At 39.2% G+C, this 19,016-nt stretch overlaps 1 protein-coding gene across 1 annotated transcript in view; it reads right to left on the reverse strand.

Annotated features, from left to right (window-relative positions):
• Positions 1-16,619, reverse strand: part of LOC124176581 (tyrosine-protein phosphatase Lar) — a 458,827-nt gene extending 442,208 nt beyond the window's left edge. The window contains exon 1 of the mRNA XM_046558053.1: positions 16,131-16,619. The gene's annotated coding sequence lies outside the window, so the exon portion shown is untranslated. The remainder of the gene's footprint in view (positions 1-16,130) is intronic.
• Between the last annotated feature and the right edge of the window lie 2,397 nt (positions 16,620-19,016).

Consider the following 19,016-nt stretch of genomic DNA (forward strand, 5'->3'; position numbering starts at 1 on the left):
TGTGCAAGGGTTCTCGATGTCACTGATTTAAAAAATGGGGTCTGATCGAGGTCGTTTTTAAAATTCAAAACGGCGGATCTGATACGGTGGACTGAAAATGTGAAAGTGATCGGAATGGCTCGAGAATGCACATTCGGGAGCTTTTTGGGTCACCGATTACGGTTTGGTTCGCCATTTTAAATTTCTCCGTTCTGACGTCGGATTCGTTTTCAGTGACCCCGAAAATTCTCGAGTATCAAATTTCAAGCGAATAGGGTCAATTTTTATATTTTTAGTCCACCGTATTGGATCTGTTATTTTGAATTTTGAAATTATCACCTCGGATTCGTTTTTAGCGATCCTAAAAGCCCAAGATTACCGATTCCCACTTTTCTAGTTCCCACGACCTTCCCGCAATTACATTAATTTTATAAAAACAGGCATTTGCCACACTTTTTTTATTTGTCGCGCCACTATATTCGCGAAATCATCATAAAAATCTTAAAACACTAACATTGACATCTTAGAAGTTTAATTATGCAAAATAAAATGACTGCGATTTCTCAAAAATTGTACGTAAATCTCGAATAACCGATTCAAAGAAGGTGTCTCATATATGATTCGCTGCGCCACAAAGCGTTAAATGTAGATTACGTAGTTTTCACCGATGCATAATCCCCCATCCGTCTTCTAGAAGACTTGCTCTCGCTGCTGAACTCTCTTTGACGCGTGACGTGCTGAATCATTTCACAATAAAATGTCTTTCTAAATTATAATTTGATTATAAACTATAACCATTTTCTAATATAAAATGTTTTTACGAAGTATCTTCAAGATCATAATATAAAAGGTGATGTGATACCTTAAAAATTATTATATTCTTTCGGAAACGTAAAAACGTGATAAACATTTTTAACGCACTTGTCGCCATTGAAGAAGATCTTCGACAGAAAAGCGTTGCAAAATTAAGCACAAGTCAGATTACCATCATCGAAGCAAATTTCACCGTAAGATATAAAATTACAAAAGATTATTTGCAAATAAATGATAAACAGCAGAGATACAATTTAAATTAATGACAGATCATTCGCAGAGACAAATAAAACTAATTAAACCAAAGAAAGACGGATTTACATATACAATTCGAACTAAAGAAAGACGATTATAACGTTATACACATTTTTTTGAATAAATAATTGATATTTCAATCTGTGTGAATGATTGACTCGATGAGTGACAAACACGACGATTCGTAGTGCGTTCTTTGAATCATCATTCGGTGCGAATATTCATTCGATATATGAAGCATTTTTTGAAAAGTTAATTTGCCATCTTCTACCTGTATCCCAAGATCATTGGACAGAAGCTGATACGAGTAAAGTTAACAAATGGCTTGCGTTATCGGAAATAATCTCGACGAACAAATGTTTTATGTCAGAGGACAATTCCCAGGTTAATTTTCCAATATGCTTTGCTTTGAGTTTTTGACACAAACACACTGTACAAAATTTCCCCGTCAAAACATCTGCATGGTACTGAAACCGTGTGTCCAATAACGTGCATTTTTGGTTCACTATAACCAAATTCGTCTATCGAAAATACCACGACACGTATGTATAACCATTGATTTCCGCCCATTCGTTTAAATAAACTTGGTATATGCAAAAACACGTAGATGTGTATAGTATAAAAAATGCGTTCACTTTTGAAATTGTGTATTCTTTGTGACAAAAAATGTCGTCTATGTTGTGAACCACAACCAGCTGAAGCTGCTTTAGCGGTTCCCTTCACTGCCAGACTTCTCCCAATGCTAATGGTTAACGAAGTCCAAGGTGAATTGCATTCATTGGACTGATTTGGAGAGCGGCTAGTAACGCTAACCATGCAGGAATATTGGAATGAAACCTGCAGAACGTCACCTGGGAACTGAACATGGCTTTGGAAGGCTGCGCTGCATTCCGAAGCGTTAGAAAGCGCTGTTTCAGCGCCCCGTATAATTTTGGTTCGCGTATGCGGGGTGCCGGTATTCATCTAGGATGACGGATCGGCCCTAATTTCGTGTACCAAAGGTCACGTGCCAGCGGTAAATCTCGCAGTTCACGGACGCGTACTTGTGTGTATGGATAAACAGTGGGTACAAGAGATGGGTTCATGTGTACCTCGGTACGTACGTACGTCCATGCCTATGTCGAACACCCAGTTCAGAGAGCGTGCATTGCGGAATGGCGAGCATACCCAGCGGACAAAATATTCACCGCGGTGAACTTAAATTGGAGGAATCGTTCCGCAGGTCGAAGTGCACCTCTGAATCATTTCAACACGCGAACCTCAACACATGCAACGCATTCCCGAACTTGTTTTTACCCCATAAATTAACCCTATTCGGTTCGCTCAATCGTCGAAGCATATATACGGGTTTACGGTATTTTCCACGCCCAGTAAATACACTCTTTTTTGCCTTTTCTCTCTCACTAACCACAGTGACACTCTGCCAGTGCTCTCCTGTTTCGATGAGATTAATGCCACCCTGGGGATACACACGGACCAACTAATTTAGAAATTTTTAACGAGTTAGCACGCTGTCAATTCTTTCAGGACTTCGTCGGCTCTGTTCCTTGGGAAACGAAGATGAAAAAAGGGTCTCATTTTGGAATGAATGACTTGATATGAAATTCGTTTGGTTCAGCCGACTGGTATTATGAAATGTTGGAGAAGAATTTAGGGCGTCAGTGAGGAGTAGAAGCGGAAGATTATTTATCATTGTCCTTACATCATGCGCCCACATCACAATTCTCGATCATCAAACAGGAGGATGAAGTAACAGCATAGCACAGATTCCTTGAATCGAGGGAACAAAGTTCAATGTCTTTTGTGGCTGCTGGCCAGGATCTTGTTTTTAAGAGTTCCTCTATTGTTATTTGTATAAGAAAACAACACTAGCAGATAGCAATCAAAACTTGTACGTCCTAACGAAACGGTTCTCTTTTTGCTAACCAGTTCAAGAGAGCCACGAAGTGATACTTTATTTTTATTCATGACGAAAAACCTTCAAGTTGAACAATCTTTTCAAGCAGAATTTATCTTTTACATTTGACTAAGCGTCTTAGAAGCCACGAGAGATGTTGAAAAATTCTTTTCGTAAGCCTTGAAATGTACAAACAGACCTGAATAGGAATGACGTTGGCCCTATACATTTTTTCTCTCTACAGAATTTCACTTCCGCCAGCTGTCACTTCCGAAACACTTCTTCACTGTACTGGGAAGAGCAATAGGTGTTCGTTTTTGTCGGATGATGAATTTCCGTACAAGGCGGTGCTTCTGGTCCATTTCAGATTTGTGCCAAAAACAATTTGATAAAATTCATCTTACCGTAAATTGGAAAGAAAACTGTACGGCTACAATTGGCAATATTGTAGATTTTTTTTAAGAACTGATATTATAGTTCAGGCTGATTTTTGAATTTCCGTTACTAGGTCGTAACTATTTGGCTCCAGCGTTTGCACGACCATTCGAAAGTGCTAATCTTTTAATCTAGATTTTTGTTCTTTAATGAGGGAATGACATCTTTAGTATAAGCTACTCGTTATTAGATGAACCGCTCTTTAATAAGCGATGCTAGAATTGAGCTGATTGGAAAGCTCTCGAAGAAAAAAGCATGTATCGAAACTCTGCATCGACGTTTGACTCTCTCAGGGGGAAATAACAAAGCCAGAGCAGAAGATGTCACTTAGAATGCGGGTTGAAGAAAATAATAACACACTTTCGAGACTTGCCAAGACATTTATGCCAGCCCTGGAATGGCGGGATGCTGTGCCGCCCTAAGTCCTCTCCATACCGGGTACTTTATCGCTTCCTTCCTGCGTCAGAGTATCAAGAATATGAGGTACACACTCTAAAAAAGTGGGAAATCTCTGCACGTCTCTGAAATAGCGAGTGATTGACACCTTGAATCACTTGTCAAACGACAACTTTACACCCTCTTACCTTCAACCACGTTTGTTCGTCCTCAATTCTTCAGTCGTCTGTACCTATCAGCGTAGCTCTCGCTTTAGTACCGTTCAAAATAAATTTTTTACCTCCTTGGTGAGTTTAGCTCTGAACTTTTCTCAGCTCTGAACTTGCCCCCCTTCGACATGAGTCAAACTTTTGAGGTAACACACGTGGATGAAGTCAACCCTCCTTGGAATCCCTCGACTTGCCAAAGTGACCAATATTTATTGATAGTTCCATTAGAGTTGAAGGTGGTTCCCAGATCATGGTCTGTGAATGTGTCCACAGTCCATGTACGACGAATAACACTGACTCTCTTGTGAGAGTATTTGCGCTAGGCAATCGGTGACAGCTGATTGTGGGATTCGTTCTCGAAGCGAGCTAATCAGACGTGCAAACTTCACGAAGCTACGTTACGAGTCCAAGCGGAAACAGCAAAGTGTGGCGTCTATTCTGAGATCTGGCCGTAAATGCTCGACGTTGTACGACCACGCTGGATGCATTTCTCATTACGCTTCATAAGTTAAAAGTGAAATGAAGTTTCGTGAAGTACACCAAGTGCAGTGCACACGATTCAACTCTTTTACGAAACTGAATACTTTGCCTCGGATTACCACGATGGTTCTTACGAGAGTACCAGAAGCCTGCTAGGAATACTCATTGTTTCGATCACTCGGTACATATAACAGTTGTAACATCAAAAATAGTTTCATTTCCGATAAAGTTACCAAAATTTATGCGATGTAGGTATTTTATGATTATTCGTTGCAAAACATGGCCTCAAATACCATGGCTCACATGATACAGAAATAGTAGAATCATGAAATGATTTTGTCGGTGATGGAAAGCAATTATTTTGAAAGTGATGTGGTATGTTTTCAAACACTTTATTGATAAACGACTACACGTGTGACAAATACAATCATTTTTCAAACAGTCGTTGGGCGCCGAGAAAATGCTGGCATCATTTTTTCACCCTTTTCATCGCTTTTCATTCAGGCCCAGTACCAACGCTGTTGACATAATTCCGGAAAGTGTATCTATACCTTCAATGAAGCAGTCCAGCTGCGAACTGAATCGCGAAACGATTCAAAATGATTCCAATCCAGTGGATCGAGAGGTAGTTTATGAAAGTGATTGCTTCCCAGTATGCGATTCTATACAACCTCTCGAAAGCAGAAACGCTTCTTACCGTTCTCGGAACCGGATGACGCGGTACAAATGCATTTCATAATACACAAATAGGTTATTGCGAGATACAAAATAAGAATTGGAATTACGATTTCTTGAGAGATGGGATGGTCGAAATTCAAAAAGATTCTTGCTCACGTTTCAATAAAAGAACTTCGGAAGCTTGACAAGGTATTTCTTATTATTCTTTGCTTGTATTCTCCAGGTTTCATTCAGGATACACTTATTTCTTCTCACTGGTTAAGACATATGATTCATGACAATTCGGAAAGGTGAACCATGAACAGATGTGATATGGTTCAATTTCTCCAATTCCAGTTTTGATTCATTTTACATTGTAGAGAACTTATCAACATTCTCACGACCGAGTGAACTCTGCGTACATGGATTTATTTAATAAAACCCGACTCCCGTCAGGCTTGGTTCAGGGGCAGAAGAAACATATACATATATAACAATCTTCCGTCCTTTCTATGACATTGTATTTGTGTGCCGGCGCTTATCAATACTTTGACACTCAGCCATATGTAGTGATATGTGAATTGCAAGTTGGACGTTATACTTGTAAATGTTGCTAAAATTGCTTAAAATTTTCACATTGTACTATTCGAATTCGTAGAATATTTTTAGGTAATACAAAATACCAACAATTTATTCGGGTGAGTTGAATTTTATTAATTTTTTCCAATATCCTGGTTTGATCAAATTCCAGAAAAACGGTTGTGAAAAAAAAATTCCATAGAATTGAATACCAAAAGTTTGTCAATTCGAACTCGGAACAATTACAGCGTAACCGTGGCACAGAATTAAGCATCATTATCGTAGACCGGAATGAAAAATAGCTACCTTTCATCAGGGAGCCTCGCGTCGTGGTGAATTTCTTGAAATCGAATGTACGCAGTTTCGGGGCATCGCTTAATTGGAGAAATTGAACAAACCTACTTACATAAATTTAATTAAGCGAAGAATGAAATCGCCAATGAGAGGGTAACGATTGTTGAGCAGAGCGGGGTAAGATTTGTCGATTCGCGACTGATTTACTTCGCCTCAATGGTAACGAGGACGCTCCTTCTTCCGAATAAAGGAGTCGAGATAACGATAAGCGAATTGGTTCAGTGAAGTCTAAAGTTGATAAATTTCTGTCGAAAATTTTCTCAGGCCGGACGCATGAAATTTAACTGACGTGAACCGCGTGAAAATGTTTATTATGTTGCATTCTTGAGGTGGTATTATATGAAAAATAAAGGAAAAGAGGGTGGAAAAAGACGAGGCATACACGGGTCAACGAAATCAAAATACTGCAGGCACGGGGAATTTCCACTCACTGCCATGATAGACGTGTGTTCGGAAAAGGATATCCGTGAAGTGAAACTTGGAAACACATTTCCATTGTGTCTAAAGCAACATCTGTAAGAACGCGTTGATTTCGATAGAAAGGTCAAAGTATTTTACTTCGTTAAACAGGAGTCTGACTATCTTAACCCTTTCAGTCACGCAATTCAGTTACCTGAAAATGTAAAAAAAAAAAAAATATTAGAAATTTTGAATGGAATGTAAGAAAACATGACAAAGAAAAGAAAAAAAAATTTTCCACTTCAGTGGATTCCGTGAGTGAAAGAGGTAAAAACGAGACCAGAAGACGCTTGACAAAAGATCTTGGAGGCCATTCAAGTATTACGTCGCGGTTGTGGAGGGTAGAGGCAAGGAGAAGTATCTCAGACAGGTTATCAACTGAAAAAGGGTCTACCAAAAAGCAGGAAAAAGTAGTTCAACGAGTCGCCAGAACGGCACTCATAAGGGGAAACAATGTGATTGGCGCCTGGAAATCCGGGTCCAATCGGGTTCAATTTAATTGGTACATTGTGAAACTTTTGCTTCGGCAACGCCATCTTAATTTCTCTCTGCTTTATGGACGTTTTCTATACACGGATATAATCCTTCTTACCTCTATCATCCATGGTCACGGTGTTTTCGGCCCTTTACACCCCCCACATCGTGATGATTTAATTTAACAATTTAGATATACTTACAATTAATGAATCATGGATTCGAGTAATATCAAAAGTAATGTGTATGAAACATTTATTATAAATTAAAAATCTGCTGAATCGTGCAGACGAGGTGTATATGAGACGTAAAGACACGTTCGTTCGTTTTGATAAATAAATAAACAAGGGGCGCGTAATTGTAGAAATAAAAATTGTAAATATAAAACATTCATTCGTCTGTCCATTCATTCGCAAGATTAAAACACGCCTTTTATGCATAAAACGTTCACTGTAAGATGTTATGTTTTTCTTTTTATCCCAATGCGTCTATGACTGTTATTCTTCTTCAAACCACCGCTTATTAGTTGTTCCTTTTGTTTTACTTAACTTTGGTTCTGTTTATCGATGTTGAAGTCGGTTTAGCAGTTTTCACTCTCGCAGATGGCTTTTCAATTTTCCTTATCTGTAAAAATCGTCAAAGAATAATGGAAATAAGGACTGCGAGGTATTGAATCAACGTTGTTCCTTCGGCGTTTTCTCGTAGAGTCCTCAGGTTACAACGAATTTCGTCTCGTACATGATCGTTGTCTTAAACGCCGCGTCCGGCTTTTCACGGTACTATTCGACTCTCACAACGTCGTACATCATCACGTAGTTTACCTCCCTCTCAGCACGATGTGATATGTGATCTACTTCGTCATCACACATCCAACCCCCTCCCCTCATACAATTAACAATTTGTTAATGATATGACGGATAATGTTAGTTGTCCGATCAAAAAACAAATATATATATGCATAAAACAGGGTGGCGTGACATTACAAATACATCCCTCCCCCTCCCCCCTCCCTGTCATAGATCGTCACAATGAAACTAAACCCCCTCCAGCCCCTGAGTGAAAGAGTTATTTCATCGCTGACACTAATTTTCAACTTCTAATCAGCAGAATTATTTCCTTTCGTTAAGGTCTGGAGATTTGTTCGATTATGTTGAACGGTAAAATAAAATTTTGTATTCACTATTCGCGTTAATAACGTTCATGATAAAAACTTTCAACGTTTTTCGCGCCGACCGCAGCCAGCAAGAAACGCTATTGAACAAAGTCTTGCGATTTTCTATTTATTCAAAACGGTACCGGAGGATAGTGTAACCCATTTTTCGCGATGACGAGAGGCCGACAAATTGCGTTTAATAGAAGCGTAAGCATCGGGATGACCGCGTGGAAATCGGACATGACGCCTACACCGCATTTCGTAACACCTGCTACAATACGGTGAAGCGAGGTAGCCCAGCTGAAAGCTGGGTCTACAGATAGCACGCGCAGGTTTCCAATTGAATTTGATCGAATATCTGTAATCTCAATGCGAAATAGCAAATATTAATCCAGGCAGAAACCACTGTCGGTATAAAGCGTTTATAATTTGTTTGTTGAAGAATCGAACACGCGGCATGACACGAAACGTAAATCGTTATTGTTTGCGTGAATGATCTTTAGTGGTGATTAATGTATCAAAAATTATATTGAAAATAATGGAAGATTGCAATATTCAGAAACTGTATCCGTTCGTTCAAGTAGACCAAACAACGTCTGGTTGCACTGGGCGATGATTTACCGATTCGGAAAATGTCGAGTTGTAAGTTAGTAAAGAATGTCAGAAAGCCAAATTATGATTTCATTTTCTTATCATTGTTTCAAAAAATATGTATATTATACAAGGTGTCCTAGAAGCTTTTCTATGTACATGCGATGTGTATGACAGGATATAGAAAGTGATAAAAGCGTGTAGAAGATTCTTGAAACAAATCGCAACAGTCAAAAACACCGAACATCCAAGAATCTCATAGAAAATCGTAAAACATTCTAGATGACGAGAGAAAGCAATGAAGTCAATTATTCCGATAATATTAAACAAATAATGCAAGATCAATAGTTTATATAATAACAAATGAATGTGGTCAAAAAGCAGTGGCAAAAGTTGTTGAAATTTGAGTAATTAACATGAGATTATCTAGAATCATTACTTGCATAAAATACAGAATAGCATCAAAAGTTCTGTAAGAACCAATACTAGCCCAAAAATGGCATCTAGATGTGTCCTCTCGGTATGAGAGGAAGGTGCTCAGCTATTCATCAATTTAATAACAATTCGATAATAAATCAAACTAACAAGATTTTCGCGAAAGCCGGATTCTGAATGTGAGGTAAGCTTGATTCAGTGAAATAGGAAGCACTGAACTTCACATATTGAGTCGTAATCACTATTGATATAAGCAATTGAAAGAATTGTCTCTCTGATCCGGGATAAAACGTCTTATTGCAGTATTATTTAAATAATTACTAATTGTCGATGATAAGTGGAACATTTTACGATTGGATACTGTGAAAAACAGTAGCGAGATATGAACGATCGTTTGCGCGATGATCGGTAATTATCGTGTGGTTTAGTTAAAAGGGGCAAACTAAACAATAACCCCAATAACCAAACTCATCGCTTCATCGCTCATTTTCAAATTCTATTAATGAGATCAGTATCATTGAGATTGCACTGACCAGTCGCACCATCTCATGTTGATTCATCACCTCTGACTACAAGGTGGTAACGTTCTATTTGATTCCGATCCGCAATGAAAATCAAACCGGCGATCGGACAAATTTAGTGATATGACGTTTTGACAGAGGTCAACTCTATCCGAAAAACACGGAACAAACGATTGGCAAGAGCACGGATATCACCCAAAACGTCATGCCACGCATTACGTGTGCATCGTGCCAAACTCCAAAACGAATGCGATTGCATAACCTGAGTACCATGGTAATGTGGAGTCGTTAAATAGAGCCGATAAGCTGTAACAGGCAATACACTACAGATAACGAAATTCGAAATTCAAGCCCAGCGCTATATATTCCAGAATTGTGTAACGTTCATCCACTGGGTGCGAATGAGAAGTAAAGAGGTGAGAGAATTTCTGGTTAATCGGCCAGCAGCCTCTGGTCAACTAACTCGCAAATCCATGAGTCTATGATTCAACACTTGCCGAAGTCTTCTAAATTTCTCGTTCTTTCCATAAATTGAATATTTGATACGAAGAGGGAGTTGAAGCTGCGAGACCTGTCGAGAATAATAAATTGTTAAACAAAAAATTGAGGAACTCTGTCAGGATTCAAAATAATTAATGCGTAACGAAAAGTGAGAGGAGTAAATTGAGCTGTGTGACTTGAAGACAAGAGGACTACGGATAATTGATATCAGTTAATATGAAAACTAAGTTTAACTAAGTTTAAAGTTTAAGAATATCAGTGTGACAGGCTGAAAAATGACGTATTTTTTGGGAATTTTTTTTGAAAAACTGCTCGATCGAATTATTTGGGATTTTGTGTATTTATTATTGAAGCATTGAAGTATACAAGGAAATTTTTTTTTTATTTTTAGTACATTTTATAAAGCAGAGAAGCGGTCGAAAAATGGCACCTAAAAAAAAAAAGCTTTCCGACGGTTGACTACATAAGTGCCACAGCAAGCATCTGAACTCAAAAATTCAAAAAGATTATAAAATTATAATAGTATAGATATCGCAGCATCGTAGGAAAATTGAAAATTTTGATTGGAAAAAAAAAATGGCGGCCATTTAAAAAAAAAAAATCGAATGTTACACAAAAAATTTGCAGTAAATTATGAATAAAAAAAAGTAAACAATTTAAAAAAAAACTCTCCGATGCGACGAAAGCGATAAGTTTTCCGAAAAGAATCCTTTTTGAATGAAGTCGATTGGACAAAATTTGACAGAGTTATGCTGTCAACTAGGTCAAAGAACATGGTTTCGAGAAAAACGCGCTCAAACTTTCGAGAGGATAAAATTGAATGATGTAACTTAAATGTGGTTATAAAACAAGCGTCGACGCTTGGTGCCAATTTCGAATACTTCTAAGCCGAATATTGTTTTTAAAATTTGTAGGCATATTCTTAAAAGTCAAAACTATCTATTTAAGCAAAAAAAAAATCGATTTTTTTTTTTTTGACACTGATATTCCCCCTTAAACTTACACTTACGTACATTTTGTAATTTTTCATATTTACACCCTGATTTTATTTACACATCTTTATGGTGGTTCCGTATGAATATAAAGGCGTGTGTGCAAATACTAATCTCTGTTGTATACAAGGACGATATGTCGAACCTAGACTGTTTATGTTTACATTGCGGTGTAATGTGTCCAGAGCGACAGGTAATGTGATTCTTGTTCAGCGCCTGAGTTCGTCAGTCTTGTCGAATATTTGAGAGAAGGAAGACGTGATAACACCTTGGTGTTATTTAAATTACACAACGCGCGTGTGCAGGGCTCGGTAATGACTGACCATCTTTCTCGTCGCGCAAAACCTTTGCATTCGCAGTTCGGTACAAAGTTTTTCGTCAAACAAACGTATCAACGATAAACTTAAACGCAAATGAACGCTACTCGTTACGCGAGAGCGCCAACCAGTGAGTTTATCATAAGTTAAAGTGGGACCAAATGTCATTCCAACTGCAGCTGTAAGCAAGGAAAAGCTCGATGCTTGCGAGCAGGCAACACGGATGCCTGAACGTCCTGAACGGAGGGAGACGTCGAAATGGAATAGAAGTGAAAACCGGGACAACCAATCACCGCCAATAGTACCTGGATGAACGAAAAGATGGTAAGAAATAATATATTATTGTAAATTATTTCCAGTTACGTTCTTTTTGTATTATTTATAACTGCAAGCAGTCAAGATAGATTGCGGGGAAATAACCAGCTTAAAATTAACCCCTGATATAAAGCCTGCAAACCATCGTGTGACAGAGTTTGAATAAACGGAGATAAGCCAGCCAAACTCGTGCAATGAAAAAGCTCACCGACTCCGATTCCTCCGCGAGTTTTCGAGCTGTGCTTTCACCGCCATTTGAAAAGTGTAAGATCCGCAGTGAAAAGTAGAATTCCGAGGACACTATTTTTTTTTTGTTTTGTTTGCAATTTCGAACAAACTAGCACAGATGCTCCGAATCGTCTTTGCAATATCATTTGTAGTTTTCCGTTTTTCCGTCGTTCAACTTGCTTGTCTTTCTTTACTTGATATTGATAGAAAAGATTCTTTTGCTTCATTCACCTGTTTCTTGTAAATCAGTGTTTTTTTTTTGTTTTTGTTTTTGGTCCCTACATTCTTCATTTTCACCTCTATTCTCGTCTCTGCATGCATAAAACTCAACGTCTTTCCGTCTGTCTGCCTGTCTGTATGTTCGGGTATCCGCCCAACTATCAAGGTACGGCATAGTTCGCGAGAAATATAGAGTAGCGGGATAAAGTCCATTCAATATTCGATAATATAAAAATTACGCAGTTGGTTAGAGTATAAAATAACGTGGCACTAAAGTTATTTTCATTTTGAGCTATAAATCAGTTGAACGACACTGTGATTCAGCCACAAATAGGTGTTTATTCACAGAAAACGTCCTATCACTGTTATTTGCAATAATCTTCGAATTACGCGGTAACTGTCACTGTTGAATCTGGAAGCCTCAGTGACGTTTTAGAGAGAGAGAGAGAGAGAGAGAGGTGTTCGTGATAGACGTCGTTGCATCGAACGTCAATGTAACAAGGATTTAGTGGATCGTTATTGTAATTATTATGTTCAGCGAGTCTCGCGTTGCTAAATAACGAATTACCCTTCATAACACTATATACGATAAAAATTCTCAATTATTGTCGAAAGTTAGTAAGTGTATAGTTTCTTTACAAGAATAATGGTGCGATTAAGGCATTGATCGAGAATGCAGAAAGAAACTCAATTGCAATTTAATGGAGTATCGAAACAAAAAAACCATGTTAAAGAGTCAAGTATTTCTGAATATAATTTGATTGGGTATTTATATACAGAAACTCATACTTTTTCTCAATTTTTAACTGTCAATTGTTCACATCAATTTAAACTGAAAACCATTCCAGCCTCGTGGAAAATTTTGACGCCTGTTTGAAACTCACTCGAATGATTTGAAATTGAGATTTTTAATGCGTCGCGTCGCCAAGTAATTGTTCATTGAAATCGGAAAAATTTGAATTACGATTTGCAGACAATTTTGAAGAAATTATTTTCAACCAATTCAGAAAGAATTACGATATTTTCCTCTTAACAATTTTTCTTCCAAATGTACAGTTTTCGAGTTATGAAAGATGAGATCTAAAACACCTACTCCTGAAGAGCACGTGGAAAAAGACTACAAACATTAGAAAATGTATATTTGACGGTGTAGAAATGTAAAATAAATCTGCGACCAATTCGGTGGGGCTCAGGATCAAAACTTGTTCACGTTTACTTGGACTACCATACGGACAGTAATCTTGGACAATCGGTGTTGTAATTATTTTGAACTAGTTTACGGCCATCCCGTGTACAGTCGAAAACGAAAAAGGTTACCAATACAATTACAACTACATAAATTCTACACTTTTAGGGCTAGAAATATTTAAAAATAATGGAGAACCAAACAGAAATTGCGTAAGCTCACGATGGGGAATTCTTAGAGGGGAGTCGAGTGATGCTGTTTATCTTGGAAAATACTTGAGGGTGGCTGTTATTCCCGTGCAAAACAATTTGCGAAAGCCAAAGAAAAAAGTGGCGGGGAAATCGAATAAATAAAATTCCTCAGTCAAGTTCGGTATTTCGTAAGCGTTTCGTTCTCAGGCTGACACCGTGTCGTCCTTTGTGCGAAGGTAAACCCTCGCAAAATTACCTTCAAGTCAACTCGGCCGCGCGGTTTTCATCCTCTCTCGCAATTGGTGCTCGCAAGTTTTATAGTTGATGTGAATTTTATTTCGCGCTGCTTAACATACAGCCATAAGAGCACCCCTCACCGCGCAGCGCTGCACGTAGTAATCATTTGTCGTAAACTCGCTCGCCGCAGAGAAACTATTTCGAAGCTAGGCGGGCACCTTCGTATATCTAAGCTGTTCCGGCCTTCCGGACAACGACACCGACACACGCGCCCAACCCCCGTGTCCTCGACAGATATTTCACGAAATTATACCAACGGAACCGGCTTAATAAGTTGAGGAAAAGAGCCATTAAGTACACTTAAACGAACTCTCACACTAAAGCTATGCGGCCTCGCCGCTTCTGCGGCTCTTCTACCTCAAAGCCATAAAATTCAGTAGAACTTCTCGCATACAATGTATGTTTGCGTGTGTGCATCAAGCACTGGATGTAAGTCTAACACAAGTGCATCCGTACCCCTCTGACCTGCAGCCCCGTCATGCCTCAGCTCTGCATAAAAGTGTAACGATTTGTCTTGCCTCGTGCGAATTCGCGGATAAGCATGTACATGGAGGATTCCAAGCCAACTCGCCGATCCGCCGCTGAAACACGCCATCTCAGATTTCTTCTTCCTATTTGTAAGCCGCGGGTTATCCGAGAAGCATCCGGAAGTGTTTCAGATTTCTTCGATATCTGGTTGTTGATGATTGATTTGATGCTTTGAAACGCTGCCGTTCTTCTCAATCTTTTACCACCAACAAGGGTCTAACAGTTGGGTTGGAAGATATTCTGAACAATGAAGTTCAGTGATTAGATGAAACAACTTGAGGCAAAACACAGTCTTGGGTATTTTATAAAATGCTTATTGAAACATCGTTGAGATAAGTACAGTGTACCGTTTTCATGTATCGTCAAATTTAACGATGTATCTCGAATACGAATTACAAAAGTTCGTATCACCGACTCATTGATCATTGAAGGTCTCGAAAAAATGTGTCAAACGAAAATTCAACGGAATGAAATTACATTACAAAGATCAATGAACGACCTTCATGAGATCGAGAGTATTTGAAAATTCAAACGTTTGCCACTTTGAAATGGGATCAAGAAAAGGTCTGACCAACTTGAACCGAACCAACAAAGGTCTGAAACATCGTCCACATTCAGACAATCCACTGCATAAATTTCATACAAAGTGCTCCTGTTTACAAACAGATGTGCCTCTAAATCAATAATCAACCGTTAGGCAAGTCTGAAAGCTTGCGCAAGCTGTCTTTTTGATATGTTTCGCAACGTGCTAATTGGAAGCAGGATCCGAGCATGGTGGAGGTGCAGGACGAGTTGAGTTGGCGCGGAATCCATCATACACATCGTGCACGAGTTAAATATGAAGTAGGATTTCTGCCCCATAAGTATACGTAAACGGTGGTGCACACCTATATATGGCGATACACCATCATACCGCACGAACGGATCCTCGCAGTACGTGTAGGCTTTTCCACGAGTTCGATAATATCACGGTAAGCGAGTACTTTATCGTATCTTTTCAACTTTTTCCCATCTTCTTACCTTTCATTTTTCCCCTCTTTCTCTTCTTTTGTTCTCGCACTTAATTTCAGGTATAGGTATACACAACGGCCCGCAGTGACTCGATATGAATTGTACAAGTTCCCTTCGAAGTTAATGAACTTGAGCACCGCAATTAGCCCATATTAAAACTCAAATCAGACTATAAAAACGCTAAGTGTACTCTTGGTTCATTGTTCTCATGGTCGATTTGTTACCTTCGGACCGTAGCTCTGCGAGCACTCAATCCTACCGATCGCGAAAAATTCGAAGCGCAAGATTAGATGGTAGAGTTTAACTGGATTGAAATTTTTGATTCGAGAAGAGTCTCACGCTTGTTTGATGTGTGAGAAAGTAAACTTCACGAAGTCACGTTATACTTCGAGAAAGTTGCAGAATCGTAGCTAAGCTCACTTCTGAAAGGATCAACTGTACTACACAAACGATCAGCGAGTGGCCAAGTCGGACCGCGTAAGGCGATTAGGCAACCTCCTGCATATTCAGGCAGTAGTTTTGAAGTAACGCGAAAGTCCAGCTAGCCGTGACACGTGGGATCGATAAGCTCAACCGTTAAGAATTCTCAAAAGTACACCCCAACAACGAGTTGGAAGCGAAAAAAAAAAAAAAAGAATTATCGTAAGTCGCCACTCACCAATGCCGGCGGTTGGGTGGAATCCTTTAAAAAATCAGCACATGTTTCCGAAGCTCAATACCTCGACGAGCGTAAGTAATCACTTTTCACAAATACGTGTAATATCCTAGACGGTGCGTCAGCGCGTTGACTATACAATCAGCACAACAACCAACAATCACAAATTCAACTAACTAACTGATTACACAAAAACGCACTTGTCGACTGATATGAGAAAAATTCTTTTTCCTTCGTTTCTTGGGCACCTGAAAAACCCTCTTATTCTCTACGATTCCTAACCTCAGCGGGTGCCCTGATTCAAACAGGCTCGATCTCCTCTCGAACAGCTTTCGCACAGCGTGAGCCGATAATCGTCAAACGGGGTCGTATCAAGGTCGGGAAAACAACCCCTCGAATAATGCTGACGTTAGCGATTCCAACGAGATCGGTACGAGCAATCGGAGAAACGCACGTTGACCTTATCTCCTCGCGAACGCGCAGCACCCCTTCCAAAAGTCAGGGTCTGACTGAGCCAAAATCAACCCTCTAACGGCTACGGCTTCCGCGCAGACGCCTTCGTCGCACCCTCCACCCCCCCTCCCCGCTCCCCGTCAAGTTCTCTTCACTGCATGTTATATTCCCGATGTGGGTAACGGGTGAGGGGCGGAGGGGGAGGTTAGAGGGTGGCGCTGGAGAAGGGGGGGGAGGGGGGAGGTTAAGGGCTGAAGGGTCGTCGCGCACTCTTTCCCCCTCCTCGTCAGCCCCCACACCCCCCCGCCCCTGGCGGCATACGACATGTCTGAAGAGCGTAGATGACTGGACGTGTGACCATGCTCGGTTTACAACCCTTGAGCGTCTACGGATACCCGTGAAGGATATGCATGAGGATGGGGTCAGACGTTTGTACATTTTACAATACGCCGCCAATCTTTGCCGGGCATGTATATGTATAAGGTAGAGCTTCGGAGTTTCGCAAGGATAGTCAAGTTCAGAGTATACCTGGTCAAAGGTGTATGTATACCCTAAATCCAACTATTCGTGATCGTAAAAGCGACCTTGACAGCTGTAACGACTGACTGAGTTTAAGGTGTTTACGATACATTTTGATAAGACGTTGAAAAATTTGTGAGAATTTTACATAGTACTACGCGGGGAATCTAGATAGTTGTTATTTCGTTGGAAATGCAGGATTTTTGTTTGTTTGTTTCTTTTTTTTTTTTTTTAGAAACATTGTACAGCGAATATTTGAAAATCGTTTTTCGAAGCGAGAAAAAAAAATAAAAATTGTCACAGTTCGTGAAGTAATAGTTTTTTATTCATCGAGCAGACTCTTTGCTGCGCGATAAGTTGGAAATTTCGATCGATTATGCGAAACATTCTTTTTAATTTTTTTTTCTTTCATTACTTTTAATATGAAATATCCAACGCAACTTGTCTCGCTACGGGACGATCCGTACAGATATTTTGCTCTCTCGAGTTTTTGCAAATGACTCTTGAATCGAATACTTCTTCCAAACACGGGTGCTTTCAACTCAGCAAGAAAAGTGTTAATTATGCATAGGTGAAAAACGAGAAGTTTCGGCTATGTTGATATAACCATTTCGCAAGTCTGACCGAGTTTTTTTTTCATGGCGTAAGGTACAATAATACTTTATATTTCCATAAAAAAAAGAACTTTGTAGACACGGCTCCAACTCCTGTGAGAGAATCTTGCAACTGTTTAATATATCAACCAGCTTGTCTCTTTCCATCTCATCTTTATTCATGATTGATTATCAAGACGAATGTACAATGGTTTCCTAGGAAAAGTAATTTCCAGACTGCTTCGAGGGGGAAGGAACTTTGTTGAACATACGTAGTAAAAACATAATTCTGTTGCTAAGAAGGCTGAATTAAGAAATCTTGCCACGAAAATGTAGTATACGATATCATAATGTTCATATTTAATAGAAAATTATGTTTTCTGACTACATGGTTAGAAAAAAGTGACTCAGAAGGTCCACTAATATTTCTGGGTTGATTTAACCTCTTTTTAAACTCAACGAAATAAAAAACACAAATTGCAACAAATTTACAAATTAGAGGTTGATATGATAATTAGTGTGTTATAGTTACAACAACTTCTGTCGTATTTACCAGCAGAAATATAAACTGGATCTGTTGGGACATTATATTTGGTTAAATTTTGCTAACAGTGATATGTGTTTGTACGAAATTGATTTTTCTTTTTCTAGATGATTGGTATTTTTGAAATGCTGGTAAAAACTTTAAACGATGTAGATACGGCTTTTAGCTGTTAGCTTCGAACTTTAAGCTTCATCCCTTTCCTGCACGGTGGCACATATGCATGTACCACCTATATTCCATGGCTCTGATTTCAGATTCGTGACCAACATCCCCGAAAACCCCCCGAAACACCCCTTGCACATAAAAAATATGACTTAGAAAAATGAGTGCGACAAAACGTTAAACTTTACCTGAGGATGATTTTCCACTCGTAGTTATTATTAAGATACACGCGAGTCAAACGTGGTGTGAGATGTACTGCTATTCAAACTAATAAGAAGAGCGAAATTACGGTCATCTCTGTGATGAAAATTTGCGGCATTCGATGATCGACGAAGTTGTTTCGGTGTTTACGCATTTACGTAGATTCGAAACCGTTCAGCAAAGGCGTCATGATCCATGCCTTGGATAACGTCAGAAAGAATAATTGTCCGAGCAGTGAAAATTTGAAAATTATGACCGAGCATTAGCGCACCGTGTAAACATAATTGATTATACTTCGGCTGCCTATTAAAGACTGAATTATCAGCGAGCAAGTGTCTAGCGTCTAATTATGGCTTTCCATTCCTTCGGAGCAATTCGCGGAATGTCGTGAATTTTGGTCGGTTCGAAGAATCGATG

Source organism: Neodiprion fabricii, chromosome 2, assembly GCF_021155785.1.
Source record: "Neodiprion fabricii isolate iyNeoFabr1 chromosome 2, iyNeoFabr1.1, whole genome shotgun sequence".
NCBI classification, from domain to species: domain Eukaryota; kingdom Metazoa; phylum Arthropoda; class Insecta; order Hymenoptera; family Diprionidae; genus Neodiprion; species Neodiprion fabricii.